This window comes from Dermacentor variabilis, chromosome 9, assembly GCF_050947875.1.
Source record: "Dermacentor variabilis isolate Ectoservices chromosome 9, ASM5094787v1, whole genome shotgun sequence".
Taxonomy (NCBI): Eukaryota; Metazoa; Arthropoda; class Arachnida; order Ixodida; family Ixodidae; genus Dermacentor; species Dermacentor variabilis.
The window spans coordinates 12,696,192-12,708,442 of record NC_134576.1 but is presented as its reverse complement, the minus strand read 5'-3'; the positions used below and the strand labels follow the sequence as shown (position 1 = coordinate 12,708,442).

The following is a 12,251-nucleotide window of genomic DNA, read 5'->3' as shown; positions in this document are numbered from 1 at the left end:
TGCACCGCCGCCGCCATTGCGTCCGACGGATGGCGCAGTTTTCCAGCTTCCTGAGCACAATAAAGCCGCGCTCCTCGCGCCGCTGCGCTACTTCCCGACAAACGGAATTCCGAAGCAGGTGAAGGCGCTGTGCACGGAGGACTTCACCTCGAGCGAGCTTCGCATCGTGCTCAACGCTTGGAGGCGACGTTCTGCGCCGGGCGCGGATGGAATCACCTTCCAGACGCTGCGAAACATCGACGACGAGAAGCTCCCATCGCTGTTGGAGGTGTACAACCGCGTCTGGCGCACCGGCGTCGTCCTTCCCGAGTGGAAATAAGCAACCGTGGTTCCTCTCCTCAAGCGCGGCAAACCGGGAAGCAGCGTGAGCTCCTACCGCCCGGTTTCACTCACGTCTGTCGCCGGTACTCGAAGCCATGGCACTTGGTCGTCTGGAGTGGATTGCAGCGGCACTCGACGCATTCTCTCCCGAGCAGAGCGGCTTCCGCCGGCTGCGCGCAACGGCTGACGCCCTGGCCGAGGTTGTCGCTACGCTCGAGCAGGCGGCGGGCCGTCGCGAGCCGGCTACCTTGTCCTGCTTGTTGTACAGGGCGCCCTCGACGGGTTGCCGCATTCTACGATCGTCAGTGCACTACACGAGCTCGGCATCACCGACCGACTACTCGACTATGTACGAGCCTTCTTGTCTGATCGCACGCTTCGGGTGCGGGTGGGAAGTGCGGTCAGCCGGCCGCACAGTGTGTGTATTGGTGTTCCGCAGGGCAGTTTTTTGAGCCTCTTTTTGTTTAATCTTGCCCTCGCGTGACTTCCGGACTACATCCCAAAAGCGATGCCGCACGAATTACGGGTGGCCATGTACGCTGACGACATCGCCCTCTTCGCGACTGGCCCTACTGCAGTCGGCTATCAGGTGCGTGCATCCGTCCAGACTGCAATCGACGCAGTGGAACAGCACATGGGAAGCATCGGCCTCCAGCTGTCGGCGTACAAAACAGAGGCACTGCTGCTACATCCACGAGGCACGCGAGCACGTGCCGAAGTGCCACCGCTGACTCTGAGCCGTTGCCCTCTCCCGTGGCGCAAGAGCGTCCGTTACCTCGGCCTGCAGATCGACTGCCGCGTCAACTTCAATGCGGCCGTCTTCCACATCTGCAAGTAATCTAGGAAAGTCGCCAGCGCCGCGCGCTCTCTTCTCGCGCGTGGACACAGATGCACGCCGCAACTCGCACTGCGCGTGTACGACTCTGGGGCCACATCGAGGGCACTCTACGCCCTCCCCACCACCAACGCTCGAGCGGCGAATTGGAATGCTATTGACGTGGCACACCGTACTGCGGTGCGAGAACGATACGGCCTCTATCGCTCCTCCCAAGTAGGGGCGACACTCGCGGAAGTGGGAAACTGGCCGCCATCCCTTCCTGCACGAAAGTAGGCGCTCCACCACATTGAGCGCCTGCAACGCTCTCCACAGGGCCAGCGGCTCGTCTGCAGACTCCACTCCCTTCCGAACTCGGGTATGGGCAAGCGCGCCACCGAGTTCTTAAAGCTCATCGGGTCGTCGCCACAGTTCGTCTCCCTGCCGTACTACTCCAGTCTGCTCGACGTGAACATCGCGGTGCCTGGCGTCGCATCAAAGCGCCGAACTGCGGTGTGCGCCATGAGACGGGAGACCGCCTCCCTACTGCACGAGCGAGTGGCAGGACGACTACTCGTCTACACCGATGGCTCGGTGACGCCAGGGCGTCCGGTGCTGCGGCTTGCACGGCACCGGACATCTCGGAAACGCGCCAGTGCCGACTGCGCTTTGCCGCGTCGTCGACAGTGCCCGAACTCGCCGCAATCGATCTTGCTGCCAACCTCCTTTTGGAAGATCCGAACATTGTGTCAGCGGCCATTCTCACTTAATCTCGTGTGGCGCTTTGCATGCTGGCCAGGGCCTACGCCGGTGTGCCCCTTGTTCGAGTTGGCTGCAAGCTGCGACACATCGTGAATCAAGGCTGCGACTTGGCGCTCCAATGGATACCCGCACACATCGGATTGCCAGGCAACGAGGAGGCCGACTCCCTCGCCGAGGCGGCGCACGGTGAGTGCTTCCCTCTCACCCACTTGGTGACGAGTTCGTCGCGGCCAAGACAGTGGTTCTGCGCAGCCTCACTGCGCAACATCCCGATCGGCGCGTCGCGGCGGGAACGCCCTCGCGCCTGCTTCCGCGTGCGGGCCTTTCCCGGGCTGACTACGGCTTACTACGGGCTGACTACGGCTGCTACAAAACAGCGGCGCGCACACACAGGCTCACGGGAACCGGCAGCCCCGTGTGTGGTAGCTGCGACGGCGTGGAGACATTGGAACATCTGCTTCACTGCCCGGCTTTCGGGACCGGGACCTCTGTACGCCTCCTACCGCCGATGTGGCTTGCCATCCACCACCCTGCAGCGCCTACTCTTCCCCAATGCTCCCAGTTCCATCACCAAGCGTGCATTTTCGGCATTGATGAAATTCTGTGAAGCAATACACCTCGGAGCGCGGCTCTAAGACCCGCAAACTCTTAGCTACATTGTCCTTTCTTTTACTATTCTGGTCTCTCTCTCCTTTTTACTTCCGGTCTCTATCTCCTTCATCTTTTTCTCCCCAAACCCCTTCCCCGTGCAGTGCTGTTGAGGTGTTCTCCTGTGAGAGACAGTTACGACACTGCATTTATCTGTTTAATTTCTCTTTAAAAATCACTTCACACACATCCCAACGATAGTGAAATACCGGCCCGACTCGCGGCGGAGGTGAAGCAGGCGTTAAATACTCCTCATACGTTGGCCGATCCGGAAGATAGTGCAATAGCGGCCCGACCCGCGGCGGACGTGAAGCAGGCGTTAAGCACTCCCCCATACGTGGGCCGATCACGGAGATAGTGCAATGCCGGACCAACACGCGCCGGAGGTGCAGTTCACCATTAAGGGCCCACATATATACCTTTACTGGTGATCCTTCTTGACAGAGTGGAAGGGCACTGAGTCTTTTTATGTTGTTTTACTCTTTGCCGTCGGCCATTTTTCGTACTATGATTCGGTCACGCCGCCGACTGCAACGCCGGATTTTCGCGTGATGGGGCATATAATGCCTTCGCATAATAAAAATGCCCAGCAGCCGCACAAAGGGAACCCGGTCCCGCAGTGTGGGTGTCAGCAACCCCACCACTGAACCACGCCAGCGCTTACTAGAATGCGGCGCGAAAATGCCCAATCAACGCGTCCTGTTGCGCGGGAGGAGACATGCTATGTGGCATGCGTGCCGCGTAGTCTCGATACGTGTACATCTTGCATTGCAGTTACATATGTAACACCAGGCAGAACGCCATATAGGAGATGAAGGGTAGCGATACAGGGCAGTTAAAGAATTTTTGAGAAAGCAAAAGAAGTTTAAGGATATGTATACAAGCATGCTAGAAAATATATGTAAGATGTATATTCTATACCGGGTTAAATGAAGCTGGCTAGGTGAGTATGTGACCACCGCGTTTCAAAGGGTAATAATAATAATATTTGAGGTTTTACGTGCCAAAACCACTTTCTGATTATGAGGCACGCCGTAGTGGAGGACTCCGGAAATTTTGACCACCTGGGGTTCTTTAACGTGCACCTAAATCTAAGCACACGGGTGTTTCGCATTTCGCTTCCATCGAAATGCAGCCGCCGTGGGGGGGATTCGATCCCGCGACCTCGTGCTCAGCAGCCCAACACCATAGCCACTGAGCAACCACGGCGGGTATTTCAAAGGGTAGGCCACTAAATTATCATCACCGTCATCGCCATTAGCATCGTGTCGTGTCTTTGGCTTGCGATGTGAGAGTCGGGCCGCGTAGCGTCTATACGAGCGCCATTTGCATTGTATTTGCATATTATTACACTAGACGGCACGTCATGTACCAGTTGCATACGTAGAGGTAAAATGTAGACAGCCAACTCTTGCAGAAGTAAAAGGAGGTTATCGAGATTATAAATATTGAAGTAATGAAAAAAACTCGCAGCCATTCCATTCTGTGAATGCGTCCTACCAGCGGAACAGCAAAAAGTCAAAGAATACCAGTTAGTGTAAAAGTTTACTTATTATGGGCTTTTCCCTTCTACGTCTGAAGAATACCGTACGAACACGACCATTCGCTACTAATAGCGGCAGTGCTCAAGTGTTCACCTGATGTCATGATGAGTCCTTGAAGCAGTCACCGCGGCCTCACGTAAATAAAGGAACCATGATACAATCTGTCGTAGAAACAAATGAGCAAGTCCTAGCCCACCTTTCTCGAATGGACGGAACAAATTCGTTCGACCGGTCCACTGCCAAGTTGACGCCAAAATAAAAACGGTGAAAGCATGGTAAATTTTATGTATGCTTAATCGCAATGCACATAACACATTCATCACCTTGGAAACAAGAAAGAGGTTCCAGACAGTGGCTCGTGAAAACATGGACAATTGCCTGCCTTGCCACGCCGCAGTCTTTTCTCTTGGACTCAGCAATTGATCAGTCAAGTACGCCACAGGATCAGGGTAACAATCAAGTGGCACACTGAGGTATTGCATTGGAGCAATCGACAAATGTATACGAGAGAAGTGTTGCGGCATGTCTTTTCAGTCGCCATGCCAAAAAGCCGCAACTCTTCTCTCAGTTAATCTTGGCTCCGGTACATTCACAAAAAGTTTGAACAGCATTGTTGGCTTGTTTAATGCTCTCCCAGTCTGAGCAAAAGTCGGCAATACCATCTGCGGAAGCCAATATTTTTACATGTGCAGCCTGCAGCCCAAAACCTATTATATCATCATTGTAAACGATGGCCAAACAGAGTGACCCGAGGCAAGCTGGAAATAACGGCGAATATGGGTATCCATGCCTCACCTGAGAGCGAACGCACACGCTAACACTAAGTTCACCTATGACAATAATGCGCGTTGTGCAATTCGTGTACGCCCTATCTTAACACCCTCTACTATTAGGTTGCCCACGTTAGAATTCTCTAAAATGTAAAAGAGGCTCTGGTGCAAGACGCGATCGTAAGCTTTTATCTAGTAAAGCTGCATGTTCGCCACGTGCTCACCAAGCGCATCGCAGCATTCAAGCACACCTCGCGCAACATGCACGTTTTTCACAGTAGAGCGGTCTTTCATACCACAAGTCTGCTGTGGCCCTACCGACATTGTTATAACACCTTAAGTCCTTTCGCTAATATTTTCAGAAAAATTTTGCAGTTGACGTTGGTGAGGGCAATCGGTTGATAAGATCCCGCCAACAGACATTTTTATGCATCATCACTTTTCGGTATGAGCATAATATGCGACGTTGTGAAGAATACGCGCACTAGTTTCTGGTCATGAAAACTCTAAGCAGCATAGGAGTGACCATACTCTTAAACGGTTTATAAAAGGCGGCCCCTAGGCTGTCAAGCCTAGGTTCTTTACCTCAAGCCAAGTCGTCACATGCGTCTTCTATTTCCTGCTGTTGTGATCGGCCGTTCTCCCCGCGACAACCTCAAGCCACGGCTAACGTGATTATGGGGAACGGGCCGACAGCCTCGTCAAAATGGTTCTGAAAACGAATGATTAATGACCAGCGTGGGAGGACCTAGTTCAGAAGACGTTTTAGCAATCTATGGAATGATACGGCCATCACCTGTCAGCCGCCCTAACTGGCATGTCCACACCGCGGACGGAGTAAGTGTGCGTTAGGAGTCAGCGTACGTCCACCCGCTCTGCCACCTTGCACCCAGTAATGTGCGCGCGTTTCGGACCAAGCTCCCTTCGGAGGGAAAGGCAAACGACCTCCGGATTGGCGGGACCTGATGTCGTCAGTCTCCTGACGCCGGATTAGCGGAAGTGACTGAACAATGACCACGCAAGCCATAAAAGGAGCGACGGACGGCGGGAGTGATCGGCTGCTACAACTTCATCATGAACTTTTCTCTATTACTTTTGCTTTGCTTCTAAATATGTAAATATAAACGTGTTTGTCAAACGTCCTGAATATCGGACCCAGCCTCATGCTCACTTACTCCTCTCCGAGCAAAGTGAATTCCACGTCTTCGAACCCCGATTCGCAACATTGGATGGCAACGGTGAGATAATCTGTGCAGAGCTTTGATTTCGGCATGGTGAGTGCACGACCTTTTCGCCTTCAGAATTGCCAGGTTTTACGCAGTTCTTCCTGGTTACAAGGGTGTTTGAAGCCTCGTTGAAAGATATGTTGCTTCAACACTTAATTGCTTGAGAAACTTGTGGGCAAAAGAGAGATAGCCACGGATTGGAGGAAGTTGCGCACAACGGACCTAAACGCGATATGCGTGGAATTCGACATTGATTATGGGAAAGAGATGAAGCAGGCGGAGGTCATCGATGCGATAAAGGCAAACAGCAGAGATGACGAGGAAATTGTGGAGGCTTTGGAGGATGTTCAGGGCCAGAGGGAACGCGAACGCGAGAAAGAAGGCGAAATAAGATGGGACAAAGAGTACCAGAGGGAAGGCGAACACGAGATAGGCCGACAGAAGGCGGTAAAAAGACCGTTAACTCGAAGCAAAGAACTTAGTTCCACAGATAGCCCAAGCAGTGGCCTCTCAAAGCACATCCTCCAATGCTCAAGTAGTGAAGCCGCCAAAGATAAAAGACCTGCTACAGCTTTGTAAAACGAGAGAGGACATCGGTTTCTTTTTGGTTAGTTTTGAAAGAGCCTGCGAAGGCAAAGTGCCACGTGAAATATGGTCGCAAATGCTACTAACCGTTCTCCCTTGTGAGCAGCGGAAGTGCTTGCTCAACTTAGAAAAGAAGTCGATTATGACAAAGTAACAAGCGTGCCGCAAAAAAGGTACCGACTCTCCGCCGAAGCCTTCCCCCGTCGCTTTAGAGATAAAGCAAAACGGAGCGACGAGCCATTCACCGACCTCATGGAATGGCTCGAGGGCGAGGACGTTTTCGGATACCATCATAAGGTTGTCGAGTTAATATGCATTGAACAATTTTTATTGGTCTGAACGAAGAGGCGCGCCAGAGAAAAAAAGACGTAGAGCGGGCCGCAGAGCTGGCCGACAAATTTAGTCTCAGACGAGGGGAGGAGAAAGAACGCGTGAGAGCGGCAAAGAAACCATACCTAGAAACTGCTAAGCGCCCCGAACCTAGCAATCATGCAGGGCAGGTACAAAAAGGCGCGAACGAAATAAATCAGCACAAGGAGTCCACCAACAGTGCGTGCTCAGGCAAGGAAATAGGGGAGCAGAACAAGAACCGAGATAGAGAGTTCAAGGCACAGAAACCAATTGTGATTTTAGGTTCCACGAAACCGGGCATTTGGCGATTAGTTGGCGCATGGAAAAGGTAGCTTTTTCGTTGCTAACCAACAATGACGACATGCGGCTGCTAGAGCCTTACTTACGAGATATGGCCATAAATGTCCAATACTGCTGTGTTCTCCGTGCTTCCGCGGCTATCGAGGACGTAATCCGAACCTCGCACGTGCCCGCGGACACGTTTACGGGGGAATGTGCATGGATTAGACAGGTAGCCCGAGAGCATAGCGTAGGTCTGCCCATGGCAAGGGCACTCGTTAAGGGTGCGTTCGAAGAGCTGGAAACAGAAGCCGCCGTGTCACAAAGTTTATCAAAGCAGTATGGCTGACTCTTTTCTAATTATTCAGAGCAAGTGTTGGGAGAAAGACATCTGAGCTTCGGAGAATACATTGTAATGGCTCTCACACCTTCGAAGACCAGATAAATCGAAACGCAGCTCTGTGATTCCGAAAACATAGAGGCGCGGACACTAGGACAAATAGGGACCGCAACGAATTCGGGAGGCGTTTCGGGCGACAACGAGAATAGTTCCAGTCTCCCCAGAGAAGGTAGCGAGGAACGGTTTGGGCGGCTTCTTAGAACTGTCGAAAGTGGGCCCAGAGGTCATCGCGTCAGAACAAACCAAGGACGAAGCACTTCGGGTATTTAACAGTACGGTAGGGGAGTGCCAAGAACAAAAAAACGTGGTTTTTCGCCGTTGCGCAGACGTCGGTATGCCCGTACACGCGTCTGAACCACAGTCACTTTCCGTCCTGATAGAGAGGGCCACCCATAGTTCCGATCTGAATGAAGAACAAATGCAGGAGCTTGAAGAGGTCCTTGTGGAGTTCACTGAGCCGTTCGAAGATATGCCGGAAAAAAACAACTTAGTGGAACACCACATTGAATTAATTTCCAACGAGCCAATTCGCTCCCGACCTTACCGAGTTGCACCCAAGCAACGAGAAATACTTGAACGCGAAATTGAAAAAAAATGTTGGACATGGTGTCATTGTCCCTTCCGAGAGTGAATATACCTCGCCTCTCATACTACAGAGGAGCCCGGAAAGTAGCCGAGGCACTGCATCGATTGTAGGAAATTGAATGCAATCACATGGGACCAGCTGTACGCTATTCCGAACCTAGATGAGAGGTTTTTTAGCGCACGAAAAGGGACGAGACACAGTGGCAAGGCGCGGACACAGCGCTACGTCCCCGTCTTGCCACTGTCTCTCGTCCCTTTTCATGCGCTAAAACACCTCAGTTTTGGAATACCAACACGCCCTAACCTACGCTCTAGAAGAGGGGGTGGAGACAGTCCGCCTGCCCCAGTACGTCTCTACACTCGATCTGACATGCGGCCACTGACAGGTACCCTTGACTAAGCGTGCCAGTAAATACACCACGTTAGTCTCGCCCTTAAGGAATTTTCGACCGTTGGTCCTTAGTTTTGGGTTCAAAAACGCACCCTTTCGTTTGTCATGGATCACGGATTGTGTGCTCGCCGAGGCAGAGGACTACGTTGTTCCATATCTCGATGATATTGAGGTCTTTTCGAACAGTTGGGAAGATCACATGGGCCACATGCGAGATGTCTTAACGGGATTACGTTACGCTGGGCTCACTGTAAGAGCTGAATAAAGTCCGTTCAGCAAGACAGAGGTGGATTACTTTGGGCGTCTTATTGGGCAAGGATACCGCCGGCCTCATGAGACAAAACTTGCCGCCATCGATAGCCACCCACTACTAACACCAATGTCCGCGCATTTTTCGGACACGCTGGATATTACCTGCATTAAATCCCAAACTATTCCAATGTCGCCAGTCCCTTAACCGATAGCTTAAGCAAAGAAGAGCCGATTAAAGTACACTGGAACGAGATGAAGGATAGTTCTTTCATGGCTTTAAAGAAAGCCCTAACGTTTCAACCCATTTTGAGAGCTCTGGTTTGTAACCTGCCATTCATACTGCAGTGCCATGCCAGGGGTCTCGGGGCAGTTTTGTGTCAGCGGGACGAAAATGGACAAGAGCACCCGGTGCTTTTTGTTAGACGAAAGCTTACTGTAAGCTAGGAAGCATGTAGCACTTCGGAGAAAAAGTGAGCGTGCCTTGTGCGGGCCATCCAGAAGCTTCGATGCCATTTAGCCGGCTCCCGCTTTGTTGTGGAGACGGATCACTATTCTTTTTCATGGCTCCGTAATATGTGGCCCAAGAATGGTCGCCTACTGCGATGGAGTCTTGTCCTACAGGAACCAAATTTCGAGGTGAAGTACAACAAGGGAAGGGAAAACGGAAATGCAGACTCGCTGAGCCGTGGCTTTTTCTACTGATGGAAGACTGACCCGTATTCGAAACTCAGACCATTAGTTGATTTTCAGTTTCTTTTCTTCGAGTGTTATGTTAATGACTGCTTTATTGTGCAAGTTGAAGACACCTACGTAGGTACGGTAAGGTTTTTTTAATGCTTTAATTGTTCTTCGTCATGGGTATCTCAAACACTATCCCTTTGTAGATCGCCTCAGAGCTGCTTACGTGAGCTGCGCTTTCTCTGAGACACGAATGAAGTGAAATTCATCAAAACGTTAGTCGCGCTGTCATTTCAGCTTATTTAGGGTCGTTTGCGCGGCGCTCCTCTATGGCTGCCTTTCTCGCGCTCGCTGGTTCTAGCCTCGGGATTAATTATGGGAGAGGGTATGATTACCTGGCATATCTAGGAGGGTGGTTGCGTGCTTGCCTTGTCGCTGCTCGGGCGCTGTGCGGCTTTGATTGCTAAATGCCAGTTCCCAGCCTACGACCTGCAGACGCAATGCCTCATAACCTCGAGCGTACCGGAATCTTGGAAGAACGCTAACATAATCCTAATGCATAAGAAAGGGGACACCAAAGACTTGAAAAATTATAGACCGATCAGCTTACTGTCCGTTGCCTACAAACTATTTACTAAGGTAATCGCAAATAGAATCAGGAACACCTTAGACTTCTGTCAAGCAAAGGACCAGGCAGGATTCCGTAAAGGCTACTCAACAATAGATCATATTCACACTATCAATCAGGTGATAGAGAAATGTGCGGAATATAACCAACCCTTATATATAGTTTTCATTGATTACGAGAAAGGGTTTGATTCTGTCGAACGAAACCTCAGCAGTCATAGAGGCATTACGGAATCAGGGTGTAGACGAGCCGTATGTAAAAATACTGAAAGATATCTATAGCGGCTCCACAGCCACCGTAGTCCTCCATAAAGCAAGCAACAAAATCCCAATAAAGAAAGGCGTCAGGCAGGGAGATACGATATCTCCAATCCTATTCACAGCGTGTTTACAGGAGGTATTCAGAGACCTGGATTGGGAAGAATTGGGGATAAAAGTTAATGGAGAATACCTTAGTAACTTGCAATTCGCTGATGATATTGCCTTGCTTAGTAACTCAGGGGTCCGATTGCAATGCATGCTCACTGACCTGGAGAGGCAAAGCAGAAGAGTGGCTCTAAAAATTAATCTGCAGAAAACTAAAATAATCCTTAACAGTCTCGGAAGAGAACAGAAATTTACAATAGGCTGCGAGGCACTGGAAGTCGTAAGGGAATACATCTACTTAGGGCAGGTAGTGACGGCGGATCCGGATCATGAGACGGAAATAATCAGAAGAATAAGAATGGGCTGGGGTGCGTTTGGCAGGCAATCTCAGATCATGAACAGCAGGTTGCCATTATCCCTCAAGAGAAAAGTATATAATAGCTGTGTCTTACCAGTACTCGCCTACGGGGCAGAAACCTGGAGGCTTACGAAAAGGGTTCTACTCAAATTGAGGACGACGCAACGAGCTATGGAAAGAAGAATGATAGGTGTAACGTTAAGGGATAAGAAAAGAGCAGATTGGGTGAGGGAACAAACGCGAGTTAATGACATCTTAGTTGAAATCAAGAAAGAGAAATGGGCATGGGCAGGACATGTAATGAGGAGGGAAGATAACCGATGGTCATTAAGGGTTACGGACTGGATCCGAAGGGAAGGGAAGCGTAGCAGGGGGCGGCAGAAAGTTAGGTGGGCGGATGAGGTTAAGAAGTTTGCAGGCATGGCATGGCCACAATTAGTACATGACCGGGGTTGTTGGAGAAGTATGGGAGAGGCCTTTGCCCTGCAGTGGGCGTAAATAGGCTGATGATGATGATGACCTGCAGACAACCCTCCATCCACGATGGCCATTGCCCCTGAACGTGATACTCCCGCCGAGCCCGGTATTTCGAGCCAGAGCTGAGCCTGCTGGGCAACCAAGGCCTCTTCAAGGGGAACCGATGAGCTGCCCCCTTTCGAGCCCCCTTCCTGGCGGTGGACGGGCTGTTGTGATCGGCCGTTCACCCCGCGGCAACTTCCGGTCACGGCTAAGACGATTGTGGGGATCGGGCCGACAGTCTCGTCAAGCTGCTTCTTAAAATGGATGACTTATGACCAGCGCGGGAGTACCTAATTCAGGAGAGGTTTGACAAATCAGTGCATCGATACGGCCATCCCCTCTCAGCCACACTAATTAGCATGTCCACGACAGGGACGAAGTCAGTGTGCGATCTAAGTCAGCGTACGTCCCGCCCCATTTCCTTGTTTGTGCCCAGTGATATGCGTGTGTTTCCGACCCAGCTTCATTTGGAGGGAAAGGGCAACCGACCTCCGGATTGGTGGGACCTGATGTCATCAGCCTCCTGATGCCGGATTGGGGGAAGTGACTGAACAATGACAACGCAAGGCATAAAAAGAGCCATGGATGGCGGGAGTGATCGGCTGCTACAAGTTCATCAAAATATTTTCTTTATTATCTTGACTTTTAATAATTACATCAATGATTTTCCCTAGCTCATCAACTCCCATATCCATCTGTTCGCTGATGATAGAGTAATTTTCAGAGAAATTGCCAATGCTAACGACACTGAATTACTTCAGTCGGATCTTACCAC

General features: G+C 51.1%; 1 protein-coding gene across 2 annotated transcripts in view; it reads right to left on the bottom strand.

Annotated features, from left to right (window-relative positions):
* LOC142558612 (agrin-like) overlaps positions 1-12,251 on the bottom strand; it is a 521,743-nt gene that overhangs the window by 32,663 nt on the left and 476,829 nt on the right. The gene's annotated exons all lie outside the window — the stretch shown is intronic.